Raw genomic sequence first — 19,529 nt, forward strand, 5'->3', positions numbered from 1 at the left:
CCCTCCATCGTCCTTTAGGATGGGTCAAAGGTCATCCTGGATGAGGGTAAAACAAGTGTGAAACAAAGTGGCAGTGGCGGTTCTACACTGACTTACATCACAGGCAAGTGACCCCCCGCCCCCCACCCCCCACACACAAACATCCTTTTGTGTTCCCTATTTTTATTTGCCCATTTTACACACAAAAATACGTGAATTTTATAAACTCGCATTACATGGATGTTAAACCCAGTCCCACATAGGGCCTAATGGTACAGCATCACCTCCTGGCTCCTCAGGGAGTGTACAGACCAGCTCTGTGTGGTGATGCTGTTCATATTTAATATGAGCCTCAGACTGGAGAAGGTACCAGTCCTCTGGAGGACTTCCTGCCTGGTTCCGGTTCCAAAGGTACCTCGTCCTACGGAACCGAACCACTTCAGACCTGTCGCCTTGACTTCCCACCTGATGAAGGCTATGGAGAGGATCATCCTCAGCCATCTCCGCACTCAGGTGAGCTCAGCACTGGACCCGCTGCAGTTTGCATATCGACCAGGCATCGGGGTGGATGACGCCATCATCTACCTGCAGCATCGGGCCCTGTCTCACCTGGAGGCCCCTGGGAGCACTGTGAGAGTCATGTTTTTGATTTCTCCAGTGCTTTCAACACAATTCAGCCATCACTGCTGAGGAGGAAGCTGGAGGTTGCAGGTGTGGACCAACATCTGGTTGCTTGGACCATCAGCTAAGCTGACATCCATCATGAATAACCCCTCCCACCCCCTACACCAAACTGTAGAGGCGCTGACCAGCTCCTTCAGCACAAGACTGTTGCACCCTCAGTGTAAGAAGGAGCGCTACCGCAGGTCATTCCTCCCCACAGCCATCAGACTGTACAACACCGTGTCAAAGTGACACTCCATGGTCCCAGGGGTGTTTTTCTGTTTAGTCATTGATTCATTTACTTTTGTTGTAGTTGTTGTTTTTCAATTTTAAATTGTTTTTGTTCCTGAACAGTTGTTTGTTTTTGTTCTTGGTGTGAACTTCATTAGTTATTTCTGTATTTTGAAAAAATTTGTAATGTTTTTTTACAGTTTACATGTTTTGCAGACCGCATGTTTTTTACACTTTTGCAGCTGTATTTATTTAATATTTATTTCTTTATTTAATAAGAATCTCATTTTTGATAATAATTTTTCATAATAATTTTAGTAATATTTTTAATTATCTAATATAAATGTAATTTGTCATGTCCTTTATTGATGTTATATTATATAGATTATTTCTGAATGTCGTGTTGCTGCCACAGATAAATGAAATTTCCCCATTGTGGGATTAATAAAGTCATCTATCTATCTATCTATCTAAATCCAAAACACGCTTTAGGTTGCGTGCCGAAAAAGATAAACATTTAGTGAACATACTGAAAGTAAGCTTTTAAACCTTTAAAACGTAACCTTTCAAACATAAATATGAATAAAAACAGGAATATTAATCCAATAAAAATCAAGTTAAACCTTAAATAACGTGTAATATTTTGCTCTCCTTAAAAATTGCATTCTGTCAAAATTATACAAATATGAACATGTTGCAGAACAAAACATTAAACTAATTAATTTGACTAATTTTGTGCAACATCAAAGGTAAAAATCTTCCCAAAAAAACTCAATTCTTTCATTAACAAATGATTTATTCATGATCTCAAAAAGTCCAGCTGTTTTCCTGCATTACCTGCCATTTTGATGTCAAATAGGCTACTAACACCAACTAAACAACAGGAAAACGTCAAAAATGCATTTTTATGGAAAATAAAGACATGTCATAAAAAAGTTAATAGTTACAATAGTTAATAAAGAATGACATTATTAGTATGAGCTCAGGAATCTAAAGGCCCGCCATGCTCCAGGTGTTGCGCAATCGAGGCTGCGCTCCATGTGATGTTTCACGCCTTTGCCTGCATGTGCGCTCCACACTCCTCCCCTTTTCCTGACACACATTCTCAAAGACAGGAGTGCGCGAAGCTGTGGGGGGTCGTTACAAAATCTGTGATATAATTTGTTAAATTTGCGCCCTGGGAAATTGCCCATATGGCCCATGCCTAAAACCGCTACTGGCCTTGAGCTATGAGAAAGAAAAGGAAAGGAAAGCGAGTTGCATAAATCCACTTTAGTGATCCAAATCAAGCCCAGTTTTAAAGACACAGGGTTTGGGAAACTCAGACTCTATCCACACTGTAACAACAGCGAAACCACAAGAAATATAATTAAATAAAGTTCAAATCAACTCAAAATGTGTGATTGGGAGCAGGACAGTGAGTCACTGCTGTGATTTTGTAAAGCAAAAGGCGAGAAGATAGTTGGACAATGGTCTGTGCATATAAACACAACAAAATTGTGACTAAATTTCATTGGAATTGGGAAAAAGTCAACAGAAATAAACTAAACATCCTTACACATAAACAGCCTGTTGAAATAAAATGATCTGTGACGCACTGAGGATTACATAATGTCATAACCTGTGATTACAATGAGAATTCAATTCCAAAATGATTGAATTATTACTTCCTGAGGTACTAATGAACGTTGAGTAAAATGACATGGAAGTGCTTCGATGGTTGCCAAGACTAAGAAAGGAAATTCAACCATTTTTATTGTTTCCTAAGGCAAAAAATCCATTGTGTGCAAAAGACGGAGTCTGATTTAAGCCAGACGAGAAATAAATTTCAGATTTGACAAAATGCAAAAAGACTTGCACGGGTTTTCCGGCTCCGTCTGATTACTGTAAGCCTGAGTCCCACTAAGGGGAAGCCAAACATTGGTTTGCTCAATGTACAATAGCCCTAAAGTTTAGTGACATTCAGTATCTTTGGAGTTATTGAGCATTTTTGAACAAATATGATCCATATTTAAATTAATGAAAATTCTTAAAACAAACAAAGTGACTTTATGACATAAACTTTCTTGTGGCAAGACAATTGGGTCATGATTAGTCAGAACAGAAAGTTTGGTGAGAATAGCTTCAGTATCTTCAGAGCTACTGGCCACCTTTATTATAATTTATATCTCTGTTCAAATTTGAAAAAATATATACAATAAAATAAAATAAAGACTGTCTCACAAAATATTTATTGTGGCATAATACTGATGAGTCTTCATTGCCAGCTAATATAAATGTGGACATTTATTCGTTATTGAGAGATTATTGAATTTTACACAATGTTGTTTTTTATAGAGTTTGCACTTTGTTGACGGTCCCTTGGCAGCCGCCTCGCTGCTGTTTCTGCATTTACAGATCGAAGAGAACAATTCTCATTAAAAGGCAGAAAAAGACAATTTTTTTTCTTTTGAAATGCATTTGTAGTTCACTCTCTGTGTTAATGCACAATGATTGAGAGACTTGCTGTCACATTTGAATGTTTACCAGAAGAGTTATTGATGCCAGAAGTCCGAAGCTGTGAAGATCTTTCTAACTTTACCAAGGCTGTGTCCGAATTCCCGCCCTAATCCCTAACTACTGAAAAACAAAATATCGCGGCACTATGTAGTGCCCTGGATTTTAAAAGCAAATCGGATGTCTTGATCACTACTTTTCTTTTTAAACGTTGGATATGACATCGTCGATTTCACAAAGTTAAAATCTCATTGATATGAGCATTCTGCAACGATTATTTATGAGTCCACTGTCTCCTTAAGATAAAAATGTTGATGGCAAAAATAGTTCCAACCCATCGCATTGTGGTCAATATTTGCCAATCTAGTGAGCGTCGATGCACACTAGTTTTTCGCAGAGACTTCTGGGAAATTTCTAAGGCACTGGATTTTGGAATTGTAGATTCGGACAGCACTACAAAATGGCAACTCACTATATAGAGCACTTTGTAGTCAGCAGTAAGGGAATTCGGACACAACCCAAGTCTTCTGAGTCCTGCACTCTGATTGGTTGATTCCCCCCTCCTCTAACCCCACTCCCCTCCTTGTTCCATTATCGGAGACAGATTTGTTTTGACACAAATGTCTCGCAAGGAATGTGTCAAAAGTCTGAGCGCAGGCGTAGCGCTCGCGGCAGCAGATTCACGCAGTTGTATTCCCCGATTAGAGGTTGTAACTCTAAATGTTGTGATTTTGTTTGTCAAATTTTACTGCGGAAGATTTCTAAATACAGATACAGATTTTTGGTGCACAAGTTCTCACATCAAATCTACAAGTTCATCCATTTAGACACATTCTACCATCACATCTGGCTTTGATTTTACTCAAATTTAAATTTAAATTTGAAGTACGCAGAAAAACAATTTCAGTCCCAGGTGGGAAAACAGGAAACAGATTTAGACCCAAAACGGAGGGGAAGAAAAAGACAACAACTGCTAGAACATCATGTTAAGATGGGTCAGCAATGAGCTTCAGAAGCTCGACTTCAGCCTCCTGGACAGAAGAATAACAACATCTTGGCTTTGAAATCTGACATCCTAGAGGAAGATGAACCATCTCCAGCTGTCCGTCTTCTGAAGAGAATGAAACACGAGTCCAGGATGGAGGTGTCCGTCTGCGGGGTGCATCCCTTTTTCACATCACTTCAAGGGAACTATTTCCAAAGTGCTCATAAAGTCAAACATCTGCTTGGCTGCCCCAGTTCTCACTGAGATCCTTTTGCATCATCCAAACCTCCATTTACTCAGCCATAACTGTGTGCTAACTCCCTCAAGTCTAACGTTACATAATCTCACTCTAAACATCCCAGAAATCATAAATAAACATGACTGCACAAAGGCAGCTGAAAGCAAACGGCTTCAGACATTTAGGACCTTTTCTTTCTTTTCCTAACACTGGCTGAATATTGTTTTTTTCACATTCACTAATGGAGTTTCCATTAAATGAATAAAGTAAGTGAGTGATAAGTGTTGGGCTGCTGATGTTTCACACTTCACAGAGGAAGCGAGCGCTCTTATAATGAAGATGGTGAAAGACGGGAACTATGGAGCGAGCATTTTGGTCACATCCGGGACAGCAGAGATAAGCGTTTGGAGCCGACAGACAGCTCTGCGGAGAAAGGGTCTACGATGTTCCCATAGTGGGATCTGAATTCTGCCCAAACCCAGGGAATCTTCTGAAAAACACTTGATTATGAACAAACATATGAAACAGCTGTGTTTTTATCAGGACAGAGGTTAACAAACATATAAACCAGGCCTTTGATGTCACTTTAAGAAGAATGTAATGTTATTAATGAGACTTATTTTAGAAGTTTTAGGCAATCAATCAAATCCTATTTGACAGTGTTTTACAACTAAACCAAGACGATTTTTTATCCATTTAATGTTAAAAAAGATTAGATTTATAAATCAGACAAATCAACATGTGGTTCCTGGCCAAGTTTTCCAATCCGTACACATGTGACTAAAGGAAATATCTTTCTGTGGCCTTAAACCGCTTTTTTATAGGTTGTCTAGAGGAAAAGGTCCTGTACAGTGATGCCTCAAAATAAAGACCTTACACAACGATCTGCATAAAAAACTCCACTAAAGAGAGCTGCACACTTCACATAACAAACCCGCCTTTGGCTAAAACAAACAAAAGGAAAATTAAAAAATTAAAATTTCCATTTTCATCCTGTCTTAGTGAGTTTTGCTTTTAACTGTTGTTTCCCCCAGGTTTTGCATAATAAACTGTATCCACTGCTGGGACAAACTGCAGATGTTAGTAGCATTTTGCATAACAAACTACTTCTATTGCTGGAATAAACTGCAGCATTTAGCATAGCAAACTGTATCTACTTCTGGAATAAACTGCAGATTTTATCTGTTTTTCATATAACAAACCACTATTACTGCTGGACTAGACTGCGTATTTTAGCAGTATTTAGCATAAAAAACTGATTCTAATTGTTTGTATTGTTCAAGAAAAGTTAAATAGAAGACAAGTGGTGAAGCTTGATAAAACAAATGCTATTGCAGTCCTGGTAAACCTCCTCAAGGTAACAAACAAACAAAAAATTTTAATGGGAACCTTTTTTCTACAAAACTAGCAAATCTGTGAGCCCATAAACAAACGGAGCTCAGAAAGGTTATAGTTAGAGATTGTAGTTTAAATTGCTCCCGTTTGTCATTGTTTTCCCCTTGTTACCCTTTCTCTAACCTTTTTGACGTTGATTTCTGATGTTTTGGTTTTTATGGAACAAAATATCCCCCAATAACTGTCTAAAAACTAAACAAAAGATACATCACACCCAACCACCAACCACCAGCGAATACACGCAGCGTTTGAAAGTTCCTAAAAGCTGTGACTTGTGGTCTGTTCCATTAATTTGTTTGTAGAAAATCGTTTGCAGATGTTCGTTCTCCGTAACAACTGATGTTTTCACAAAAAGGAGCATTTGCTTCTCACTGTAACTACATCGCCTGGTATGGTGGAACATCACTTCCAGCAGTGGAAGCAGTTTGTTATGTAGAACAGGATTTCATGGGAAATTCTGCATGTCCCAAAAAAAATCACGAAAATTAGGGAAAAATTAAAGACAAACCACTTTTTTGTAGCGTAAACACCAGTGAAACAGATTTACAGAGACAGAAAGTGTCATTAGGCGTTGATGTCAGAAATTTTGATTGATTTGGAAATTGTGTATTTTGTTATGTGAGGTTTGTGTGAGTTTGTTATGCAGATTGTTAGTTCCGTTTATAGGACTGCACCACTTCTCATTTAGACAACCTTAAAAAAAGAGGGTTGGGGTCACAGAAAGTGTACCCAATGTCAATTTGATTTAAACTTGATTGTTGTGTTCATTTGAGCTTCTGTGTCCACACAATGTTCATTTTAAGCCATAAGAACCCCCTGTGACATCAGTGTAGCAGAAAATAACACCAGAAATGTGTTCTGTGCTCCGCTTGGTCTGTGGTATATCCCACATCATTTTCCTTTTTAGGAAAAATGGATTTGGGGTCCTTGTGTGTTAACATTTACACTTAAAACTTTACTGAACAAAGGTAATTCCCATGCTACTGTGTATGATTGCTCAAATTGTGGAACTACAGTACTTGTTGCTCTTAACAATCCAGACCTAAACACAAAATAGCATGTAGAACACATAGGAAGAAGGAGATCTTAAGGCTGAGACACGAGGACACCACGTTGTGGCTTCAGGGTGCAGCATCACTTGAGTCATTTCCAATATAATTATAATAATTATAATAATTATTAACACGTTTGAAACTCAGAGATCCTTCTAAATCATTTCATGAAGATACATGAGCATGGAGGCATGAATTTCAGTTTGTTGAGAAGAAACTAAATAAAAGGAAACTGGAAAAACTTTGTCTATGTTGAATAAGAACAGGCGATGAGGGAATTTTAAAAAAAAACTATAACACATCATCATCCTGTACTACAAATATATATTCCTCCATCAGTAATATACTATTATAGCGGCTGGGTAGCTCGGTTGGTAAGGTGGGAAGCTACCATGCAAGAAACCAGGGTTCGATTCCCGGAGGGGAATGAGCAATGGTACTGGGGGCAATTACCATATCAATGGCGAGCAGTTAACATCACCCAGTGAGGGTCCTTAGGCAAGACCCTTAACGCTACTGCCTCCCGAGCGCGGTTTCGGCTGCAGCTCACCGCTTCCCAAGGGGATGGGTCAAATGCGGAGAAAGAATTTCCCTTCGTGGGATAAAATACAGTGTATAAAAAAAAAAAACTAAAAAAAAAATAATGACATACTATACCTCTGCTAAATGACTAAAGTGGATAGATGAAGAAATGTCCAAGTATAGATTCTTTTAAAATGACGTACAAGAAATGTATTCTCAACAAATACAAATACAAGTATGATAAAGTTGATTAAGTTAATTAAGATGTGTTAAGGATGAAACATTCTTAAAAACAGAATTAATCTAATTATTATTCATTTTTTTATGGATCTGTGCATCAAAAGTCAACCTGAAAGTAACACAAACATCACATGTTGGCCAAAACATACAAAAGATGGAGGGGGACACCAGCCCAATCCTGACAAGGGCTGTCACACCCAATGTGCTTAAATTGCAGACAGACAACTCCCACTGCTCTGCTGACAGCACGACAACAGAAAGCACCCCTCAAGGACAAATAAGCAACTTAATTATAGGAGAAACATGTTAGCAACAAAACCCACTTGACTAGCAAAGCCACAACAGAAGATAAGCAACAGCAGGAAGCGCAAGAGTTCCCATATATTAATATACTGTTTAGTGAACAACCATCTGTCAGGTTGATTTTTGTCTTTGTTGGTTCTTATCTCCCCTGTTTTCTACCTGTGGCTCCTTTTCAGAAGTTTCCCTCAACACACCTGTGCTCCCTCACGATACGGATTTTTTTTTGGGAGTTTTTGAGCTCTGGTTCTAGTTTCTGCTTGTTTTGGCTTTTTTTTTTTACTAATAGCAGCAATCTTGTTTTATAAAAAAGAAAATAAGACGAATTGCTTTAGCAAAAATGTGTTTTCTTGCGTCAGAATTCTGGTGCAGTGGTAGGGCGGTTGACCCCTGATCTGAAGGTTGCAGGTTTGATTCCCGCCTTGCCGAGCCTGCCCGTCAAAGTGTCCTTGGGCAAGACACTGAACCCCATCTTGCCTCTAGTGGAAGGTTGGCACAGACATCAATGAGTGACTGTGGCTGTAAAGCGCTTTGGCCCTTTTAGGAAGGTAGAAAAGCGCCAAATAAGTAAACACCATTTACTATAAAAATCATACTGTTGCCTACAGTATCTTTTAAAGCTCTCTTACTAGTCCTAGCCTTGAAGTTGCGTTAGCACCAGACGCAATTCATATCAATGTTAAGTCAATGTACAGACGCCAGGATCCTGCGGCGTGACTCGAGCGTCAGGCGCAGCATCTCAGTCCGGCTGCAGCAAGATTTAAGCGTTCCAGCACACTTTTGCCATCAGATGCAACGCATCTAGATTTAAAAAATCTGAACTCAGCTTTAAGCGCGTGACGCTCGATCACAGGGTATAATACAAATCCAATATGGTTAATCAATGCCAGGGTTCTCGACCTAAACTTCTATCCATTTCCTTAACCCACTGGTGCCCTGGGTTGCCGGGTACTGTTTAGTGAGGGCGGTGTACACCCCTGACAGGTCGCCCAAAGGCCGCCCAAAGTAGGGAAGGAAAGTGGCCGTCAATCAGACACAGCCCCTGCTGCAGGAGTGAAGCTCGCTGTACTGGGAGAGACTCTGAATGATGTCATGAACCCAGATATGGAGACGCAATTACCGATGCATTTGTGGAGCTTTTTAAAATAAATCAATCCGATCTCGAAACATCCTCCATGCATTGTAATGAGATTTACCCATACGTCCCTCTATGTAGCGAAAACATTTAGTGGTAGCTCCTCCCACACTTGTCTGGGGCGTCAAGGTTCCACCACAGTTTTGGAAAGGCGTTGAGCATAAAATTTTACGCGCGTCAAAAGAGAGCGAATTAGTGGGAATGCAGCATAACTTTTTGTAGTTTTCAGTTTTGTCAAACCAGAAATACACCGTTTTCAGTCTTGCAAAGAAAAGTCACAAAAAATCTGTTAGAAAGGTAAAGAAAACATGAGGTTGTCCTTGAATGACCATCAGCAGTCTAAGCCCTTAGCAGCAACACTCAAGGTCACCCGTGCCATCCTTGTACATAAAACCACTGGTATAATAATATGTGCATTTCTGTGACCTCCATGTCATTAGCATGATCCAAACGTTCCTTACAAACCCATTGCATAGAACTTGGTCCAGGTGTTCTACCCTGTAGTTCATCATCATTCCATTAGGGGCAGTAGAAGGGTTTTTCCTGCTCATTTCAAAATACGATGAGGCTCAGGCACCGTACACAGAACAAGCCACACCTTAAATGAAGGCATAATTACTAACTGAATGCATTTGAGACTCACGCAAGAGGCCTCAGGGAGGGGGAAGACATTCAGGAAAAATAAAAGACTGCCAGACAAAACAACAAACAGACATTTGATGACATAACCCCTCCCTCTAAGTCCGGCTACCAGACGGACGTCGAGGTTGTTCAAGATGGTCCCGATGGAAACGGGCGACAAGGTCCCGGGCAAGGACGTGACGAACTGGGACCCATTGACGATCCGCAGGACCGTAACCCCTCCCAGTCGACAAGGTATTGTATACCCCGACCCACTTGTCTGGATGCAAGTAGTGCTTTGATCATGTAGACTGGACCACCATCCACGAAACGAGGAGCCGGAGGGGACACTGGAGCAGGTTGAAGAGGCGAGTCTCTAGCTGGCTTCAACTTGCTGACATCGAAAACTGGGTGGATTAGTAGAGAGCGAGGCAATTCCAGTCAAACAGCCACAGGATTTATCATTCAGGTGATAGAGTATGGGCCGATGTAGCTGGGGAGCAGCTTCTTGGTTCCTCCCTTTAAAGGAACATCAGCTGAGGAAAGCCACACTTTGTCTCCCACCTTATAGGCTGGAGCAGCAGACCTCCGACAGTTGGCAACAACAGTGTGTTTCTCCTGGTTCCGTAGGAGCTCAAGTCGAGTTGCTCCAAGTACGACGACAGCGTCTCATGAATGCACCCGTTCCAGAAGAAGAAGCTACTTGCTCCTGGAGAGGAAACAGAGGTGGTTGACACCTGTAGGCTGCTTGAAAGGGAGAGTACCCTGAGGAATTGCTCAGGGAGTTGTGGGAATACTCTGCCCAGGGACGCTGAGACGACTAAGTCCTGGGATTCCAGAGACACATAGCTCGTAAGGTCGTCTTTAGGTCCTGATTATACCGCTCTACCTGGCCATTGGTCTGGGGTTGGAATCCAGAGCTTAGACTGACCTTGATCCCCAGGAGATTTCAGAACTCCTTCCAGAATGCTGCTATGAACTGTGGGCCACGCTCAGAGGTAATGTTTAGTGGAAGTCCATGCAACCGAAACAAATGCTGGGAAACGATCATGGCTAGTTCCTTGGCTGATGGTAGTTTCTGCAAGGGTATAGCATGCGCCAGTTTAGAGAATCTGTCAATGATGGTTAGTATAACACTTTTACTTCTAGAGCTGGGTAGACCGGTTATGAAGTCCATAGCTACATGGGACCAAGTTCTGGAAGGCACAGATAGAGGGTGCAACAAACCAGCAGGTAGGGTCTACTGTGTCTTGACGCTGGCACAAACAGGACAAGCTGTCATGACCTGTCAGCTACTCCCTCCTCCCCCCTCCTTCCTGTGTTTGACGTGACCAGCTGGATCCACTTACCTCATCTACACCTGCCTTCATAAACTCCTCCAGGATCATCAGCCAGTGCCAGTTCTTTGTTCCTCCTATGGTGCATAGTCTGGTCAGCTCACGTTTTTGTCTCACGTCTCGTTGTCTGAAGCTCATGGTATTTCTCGCTCTGCCTCAGGACGTAAACCTTCTGGATCCTCACCTGGTCGCAGTCCTCCAACGCTGCAGTCACGCCGCATCTAGAAACCTCCAGCCAGCCGCCTCTCCTCGCCTTGGTTCAAGCTTCGCCTACGCCGTCTCATGTAACCTCCAGCCAGCCGTCTCGCCTCGTCTTGGTCCAAGCCTCGCTCCCGCCGCTGTTCCCCCTCAAGGAGATTCCAGCTCAAGATTCCTCCAGCCAGCCCACGTTCTCTCTTCCTGGAAGAAAGTCCTGTCTAGTTCTGGTTCAGATTAAACCACTGAAATCTTACCGTTGTGTCAAGCCTCTTTCCGGGTTCCAGCATCTGGGTCATTTTTGAACTCACGTTCGAATCATGACACAAGCAGCTACAAAAGCCCATAAGTCAGAGGACATTGTGGGCCACCAAAAGCGTTGTGGCACTACGAAGCTGGTCCTTGTCACTCCAGGATGACAGGCCAGACGAGAGGAGTGACCCCACTTCAAACCATGGAGCTCAGAGAGGAAGGAACAAACAAACCTCCAGCTGGACATCCTGCAGGAATCGTGGCTGGATCAGAAACCGAAGCCTTCACTCTGCATTCCAGAGACCAACGAGCGGTTCCTAACACAAGATTGGGAGGAACAATAGTCGTGATCGCTGCTGGAGCCTCAGTCTCTTCCTCCTGCTGCTGGAACTGGCGTGACAGGGTGTCAAGCTTGGTATTCTTGCCAGGACGATTGGACAGCGTGAAGTTAAACCTATCAAAAAAGAGGGCCCACCTCGCCTGGCAAGGGCTTAGACGTTTGGCAGTTTGAATGTACTCCTAATTCTTATGGTCAGTCCAGACAAAGAAAGGCTGCTCAGCCCCCTCCAACCACTGAAGCCAATCTTCTAAAGCCAGTTTTACTGCCAGCAGTTCTCTGTTCCCAATATCATAGTTTCTCTCTGCAGTAGAAACACCCGCAGGGATGGACTTTGTTATCAGACGATAAAACAGCCCCACCCCAGACTCAGAGGCATCCACCTCCACAATGATTTGTTTGGAGGGATCAGGCTGAGTCAGAATGGGAGCTGTAGAGAAACGTCTCTTAAGCTCGGTAAACGCTTTATCGGCCCCCTCATTCCAGATGAAACGTACCTTGGCAGATTTGAGTTTATGGAGGGGTGCAGCAACGCCATTGAAGCCTCTGAGAAAGTGCCTGTAAAAATTAGAAACCCCAAGGAAGTGCTGGAGCTGTTTATGACCTGAGGGAAAAGGCCACTTTAGAACAGCTTTGACCTTGGCGCTGTCCATCTGCACACTCCCTGGCGAAACCAGATGACCAAGGAACCGTGTTTGCTTGGTGTGGAATTCACACTTCTCAGCTTTGCAGAACAGCTGGTCCTCGAGAAGGCACTGGAGAAAGGCTCTGACGTGCTGCATGTGGGTGTCGAGATTTGGAGAATAAATCAGAAAATTATCAAGATAGATGAACACAAATTTGTTAATCATGTGTCTTAGAACATTATTGACCATACATTGAAAAACTGCTGGTGCGTTTGTGAGTCCAAATGGCGTGACTAAGAACTCGAAGTGGCCACTAGTAGTGTTAAAGGCAGTTTTCCGCTCATCCCCCTCTCGTATGCGAACCCGATGGTATGCGTTTCTGTGGTCCAGTTTGGTGAAGACTTGGGCCCCGCTCAACAGATCAAACGCGGTCTGCAATAGAGGAAGAGGATAAGTGTTCCAAGTTGTAATGCTATTTAAGCACCAGTAGTCAATGCATGGCCCCAGGCCTCCATATCGCTTGCCCACAAAGAAGAACATGGCTCCAGCTGGAGAGGAGGAGGGACGTATGATTCCAGCCTGCAAACTCTCCTGAAGATAATCCTCCATAGCCTCCCGTTCAGGTGGAGACAGAGGGTAAATGTGTCCCTTAGGTGGATGTGTTCCTGGTAGGAGGTCAATAGCACATTTGTATGGACGATGGGGAGGCAGAGACTTAGCTCAGACTTTTCAGAATACTGCACACAGGTCATGATATACAGAGGGTATAATACTAAGATCTGGCGGATCAGGAGAATGTTGACTACTGACAGAAGAACGCACAGTAGCAGCAGAAAAACAGTTCAACAAAAAGAACTCCACAACAACACGCACCCAGAAGACCAGTTAATATGAGGGCATGTTTGCATAACCAGGGAAAACCTAAAATAACCGTGGGTTTTAAGTCCTCAATGTAAAACCTCATAGGTTCAGTGTGGTTTCCAGACACTGTCACTTTAATGTTCACAGTGCGTGAAGTGACCCTGTGAATGACTGTACCATTCAATGCTTGAATGTCCAAGGCTGGAGACAAAGGCTCAACAGGAATCATTAGTGTTCTAACCACTTCCCGAGAAGTTAAGTCTCCATCAGAACCGGAGTCAATTAATGTCTCAAAATCCTCCTGTGTGCAATCCTCCAGCATGTTCAACCAAGTCCTTGGTATGTGGCCTTGAAAGTGGCGAAAAAGTGGAGACACAGCTCACCAGTTCTGCCTTTTCTCTGGAGTTCTTTGGAACAGAACAGAAGTCTGAAGGCCCGTACACACCGGGATGAATTTCGCGCGCGATATTCGCCGATGTTTAATGCCTCGTCACTAAACAAAGGGCACCAATGTGAGTGTGCACACCGACGCGAAAAAAGCCACGCGTAAAAGCGTAATTTTTTAAAAAACGCCACGCGTAAAAGCGTCATTTTTTAAAAAACGCCTCGGTTTATTTTTGGGTTTGACGCGCCGCGTCAAAAACTATACGACCAATGAGAATGGCGCTTTTGCACACGTGTCTGGAGCTTCTGAAGTTACAGTAAAACACAACTTGGGGGCGCTCAAACACAAAACTGCCTTTCTGAGCACACATACCAGTGAAGAAGATAGACGCCAAGTAGCATCTACACTGCCGCAAAGAAATAATGACGGACATTCTAAAATATCCCCGAAAACGCTCACGATACATTTTCAGCTTTTGTACCAGTCGATAAAACTCCCCATGTTCTTCTCTTCTCGTAACTATGGGATTTACCCAAAATCGGCGTCTTTTCCGGCGTCTTTCATCATTCAACAGAACAATAATTTCTTCATCGCTGGAACTGCAGCCAGAGCTACTGGTGCTTGAAATATTCATGTTTTCTTTGTATTATTCTGACAATCGCGTAAATTCTTGCTCTCTTCTTCTGAGTGAAAAGCGACTTTAAGAAGCGTAAAGTTGCGCAGCACCACCTTGTGTACAGGAGTATTTCTGTTTTACTTTAAGCGCCATCAAATGTCAGGGAATGAAATTGCATGTTTGCTCGGCTCATCGTCAGCGACAATCGCCTGGGTATGAGCACAAAAAACGTGTTCAAAAACGCTGGCGAAAAACGGCTGGCGAATATTCGTCCCGGTGTGTACGGGCCTTGAGACGCTGCGTCACTCCAGACCCCGCTCTCTCATCCTCCGATCAATGCGCACAGCCAGGCTGATCAGCTCCTCCAGCTCCTCTTGAACCTCCCTCGCTGCCAACTCGTCCTTGAGTGCGCTGGAGAGACCCCGAAGAAAGACATCCACCAGCGCATCGTCCGACCAGCGGGGTCCTGGCAGCCAAAATCCGAAACTCCACGGCGTAATCTGAGACGCTGCGGGCTCCTTGCTGAAGACGGAGAAGCTCAGAAGCGTGAGCTTGGTGAGGTGTGGTCGGGTCGAACACCGTGAGGAGTTGGGTGGAGAAAGCTCGAAACGTGCGACACAGTTCAGCTCCACGGTCCTACTCTGCCAACCCCCATCGCTTGGCTTGTCCCGTAAGAAAACTCAGAGCGAAAGCCACTTTGCTCTGCTTGGAGGGGAATTCCCTAGGTTGAAGTCAAACTGGAGGCGACACGAAGTGAGGAACGCCCGGCAGTCCTCAGCGGTCCCATCAAAAGGCTCAACCGGATCATCCGAGATGGATAAGGAGACTGAATCTGGGGAGCTTGCTCAAAACGTCGGTCATGAAGCTGCTGAATGCCGGAAATGCAGTCACTCAGATCACTGGCGAAGACAGACATCTCTTTAGCCGTGGTGAGTTTTCTACACTATAACCTGTGTAGAAAACCTAATCTGATGTTAAATGTTTGCTAACTTGACAGTGGTGGCTAAAATTAGTTGATTTACAAACTCAAAAATCTATTTCAGGCAAAAACAAAGAGCGCAATCATTTTTGTGCACTCCAATGTATTTGCCTGAGCTTCATCCTCAATCCTTTTGCAAGGAGATTGTTAGTCATCAGCACAGAAACAGCATGAACAGAAGTTGAGTTGGTTGTTCTTTTTAACAGTTAGCATTGTGTGAATCGCATGTTTAGTTTTGACCCTTTTTCTACACTTAAGACTGGAACGCAAAAAACACTTAAAAAACACCACCAGAATGGTTCCAGTATCACCTAAAGCTTCAGCTTTATCTCCCATATCAAGTAAAACAATTTACTGTGAGTACATTTATTTAGGAATTTAGTCAACCGTACAAAGGAGAATACATTTGTCAATCCTAGTGTTGTATCTTCATCAGCTTCTGTTTCACATTATTTTGCTTTAAAGGTGTTTTTTCTTTTATCAAATTGCCACCATTATAGTTCCTTGCCGTAAACTGCATTATTTGGTTTTGCTTTATTTGTTTTGAAGAATAAAAAGTGCAACTTTGTTTCAATAAGCCCCCCTGAGCTTGAGTGCTAGGGGCCCTTGTGAATCTTGTTTCTAATTTGACCCTCACACTATACAATCCCTCCTAGGATACGATAAAACAACCCTTATGTCCTTTTTGAAATGCAGCAAGGCGTGGAGTCTTGTGTGAGGTTGTGGTAAAAATTCCTCAAAAGTCTTATCATTGCTTTTCAAAAGTTCTTTTAATGATTTTCAAAGCTTCCACTGATAACATCATCCTTGCTGACAACATCCCCTGACTCTGACAACAATCAGCCACAATCAGTAAAGTGTAGGTCAATAGTGTCCTCTAGCCTGACAAGCTTTCAAAGAAGCAGGTCTGAGAAGAAGTTAATGACGGTTCAAATAGGTGAAAGCAAAGCAAAAGAGCACAGCAAAGACCTCAAAAAAGGGTTTCAAGAGCTCAGCAACAAGCTGTGACATGGACGGATAAAGGTCTCTCTAGTAAAAGTAAAGTTGTTAAAATGACAGAGAGCTGTACAACTTAATTTAAATAAATAAGGCTTTTTACCGTTTCTGAAAATGTTGTTCTCAGGAACAGTCACCGTGTTCCCAAATTAGGATCAAAGTTGGGCCTGAAAAACCAACTATTGATAATGTGATAGCGAAACATTTTTTTTTAAATAACTTCTGGGACTGTTTAAGAAAATGTCTGTAAATATATCCTAATTCAATATTTGATTTTGTTAGCTTGATTCATATATCAAACTACATCATAATTTATAGAGAAGTTTCTTGACAGGAAATCGCACCTAGACTCAACAAAGAATGTCATGAAATGTCTGTTTTGTCTGTTTTCTCTGGCAGTCTGTTATTCCTCCTGAATCTCCTCCACCTCCCTGAGGCCTCCTGTGTGAGTCTCAGCTGCACTCAGTAATTATGCCTCTATTTAAGGTGTGGCTTGTTCTGTGTTCGGTGCCTGAGCGTCTTCGTACCTTCTCTAGTTTTTGTATTAAATCCTGCTCTAATTGAGAATTTGTGTCATGTCCTTCCTGCTTCTGGGTTTCTTCCCTGGCCACTCCGTTACATTACGCTCAGGCCATGTCAAACCCAGCAGAAGGATCCCAATCGCCACGGCCTGCAAACATTAATCATCAGATTAGGTTTTCTACACAGGTTATAGTGTAGCTTCACTTTTTTTGTGACCAATTCTTTTGCTAGTTTGACCTCAGTCCGCTGTGTTTGTTTGAAACTACAGTTTCTTTCATATATTACTTTTTCCAAATTGGTTAAAAAAATACATCAATACTTCAAAGAATAGGAGAATATCTAGGTAGTTCAAACGTTGACAAATCTCCAAAAGATGAGTGTGTGCCAGAAAACAATTTAGAATCTGAAGAGAATTAAGATGCATCAGGACCAGGATGCAGAGCAAGGTCCGCATCCTCCGTGGTGTGTGCATGGTGCCTGACTACTTTTCAAGGTTATAAAAATGTTTGGAAATTTTAAGATTTCGCACACTTCTCACAGATTGAAAGGCTTTATTTGTATTTATGAGAAACCTGACCTGGATGTGACACAGAAACAAGCAGAACCCTGTTACTGATGACAAATGGGCCAATCATTCTACCTGGCCTGGACAAACAGGAGCCAGTGCTTTCACACAGGAGGATGAAGCTAACCAGGTTTAGACTAGTACAAGAAACAGAGCAATTCACTATAAACCGTTCAGAGATCCACTCCAATAAAAATGGTGTTTTGGGTGTTTTTAACATGTTCTTGTGGCATTTTTATAATGATGGTGGACATTTATATAGAAAATTAATTTTAAAATTACTTTTTTGAGTACTACTTTATTCAAATGATCGTGAAACAAAGGCAGACGAAAAAACCCTGTTTGAACAAAGCGCCCATTGTTGACCATAAGCTCCCTGCTCCACTCTGATGCATCCACTTACAGACAAATAGATCCATGGACGTCTTTGTTTTCCTGGTCTGAGCTGGAATCTGGATTTAAACAGTACAGATGGATTGCTCCAACATTGTTCGCCATTTTTGCTGCACCGGTAATGTTAGATTACATGACTTTATTTATCCCACAATGGGGAAATTCACTTATCTGTGGCAGCAAAAACAACATTCATAAGTAACAGCAATAAAAAGGACATCAAAAATGACATTCTCATTATAAATAAATACAGCCATGAAAGTGGCGTGTGATCCACTGCAAACATGTGATACAATTTTTTTTTAAATATCCAAAAATAAATAAGTAAAAGAGTACAGGAACAAGAACATTTGCAAAACAACAACAACTACAACAAAAGTAAACAAATAAATGAGTGAATGAAAAACACCCGTGTCACTGTAACACGGTGTTGTACAGTCTGATGGCTGTGGGGGGGAATGACCGGCGGTAGCTCCTTCTCTGGTGCTGAAGGAGCTGGTCAGCGCCTCTACAGTTTGGTGCAGGGGGTGGGAGGGGTTATCCAAGATGGATGTCAGCTTAGCTAACATCCTCCTGTCCGCCACCTCCTCGATGGACTCAAGTGTGCAGCCCGGGACAGAGCCGGCCTTCCTAACCAGTTTGTTAAGCCTCCCCATGTTCCCCCTGATACACAGCCCACAATGGCACTGTCATCTGAGAACTTCTGCAGATGACAGTGGTGGGAGTCGTAGGTGAAGTCCGATGTGTACAGGGTAAACAGGCAGGTAGATGATGGCGTCATCCACCCCGATGCCTGGTCGATATGCAAACTGCAGCGGGTCCAGTGCTGAGCTCACCTGGGTGCGGAGATGGCTGAGGAGGATCCTCTCCATAGTCTTCATCAAGTGGGAGGTGAAGGCGACAGGTCTGAAGTGGTTCGGTTCTGTGGGACGAGGTACCTTTGGAACCGGAACCAGGCAGGAAGTCTTCCAGAGGACCGGTACCTTCTCCAGTCTGAGGCTCATATTAAATATGAACAGCATCACCACACAGAGCTGGTCTTCACACTCCCTGAGGAGCCTGGAGGTGATGTTGTCAGGGCCTATTGCCTTCCTGGCCATTGTTCTCCTTAATTCCATCCTAACCTGATTCAGGGTGAGGCAGAGGGGGGTTGGTTGGTTGGTGGGTGAGCGGTGGCTGGTCTGGAGCTGTAAGTTGTTGGGGAGGTCCCTTTGTTCCAGTTGGAAGAAGGGCAGAGTGGACTGCTTGGTGCTCAGGTGTTAACAGCTGCAGCTGGGAAGAGACGCCTGAGTTGGAAAGGTGTGAAGAGGGGGCCGTGTGGATGGAGACGGGGGACTGGGCAGAATCAAATCTGTTAACGAACAGATTCAGATCATTTGCCCAGGCTTGGTCACCTGTGACCTGGCAACCAGTGATGTTGGGGTTGTTGTGAGGGACTGTAAGTTAGTGGGAGAGTATGTAAGCAGATGGGTGGTGGTAAGTGGGGGCGGGGCTAATAATAAAAGGGTGAATTTCTAATAAACTAATGCCGCCGTGCAGAGAATATGTCCTAGAAAACAACAGGATATTTTATTTTGGCTAAAAACTACATAATTATTTAATTTTTTC

Source organism: Oryzias latipes, chromosome 8, assembly GCF_002234675.1.
Source record: "Oryzias latipes chromosome 8, ASM223467v1".
In the NCBI taxonomy this organism is placed as follows: domain Eukaryota; kingdom Metazoa; phylum Chordata; class Actinopteri; order Beloniformes; family Adrianichthyidae; genus Oryzias; species Oryzias latipes.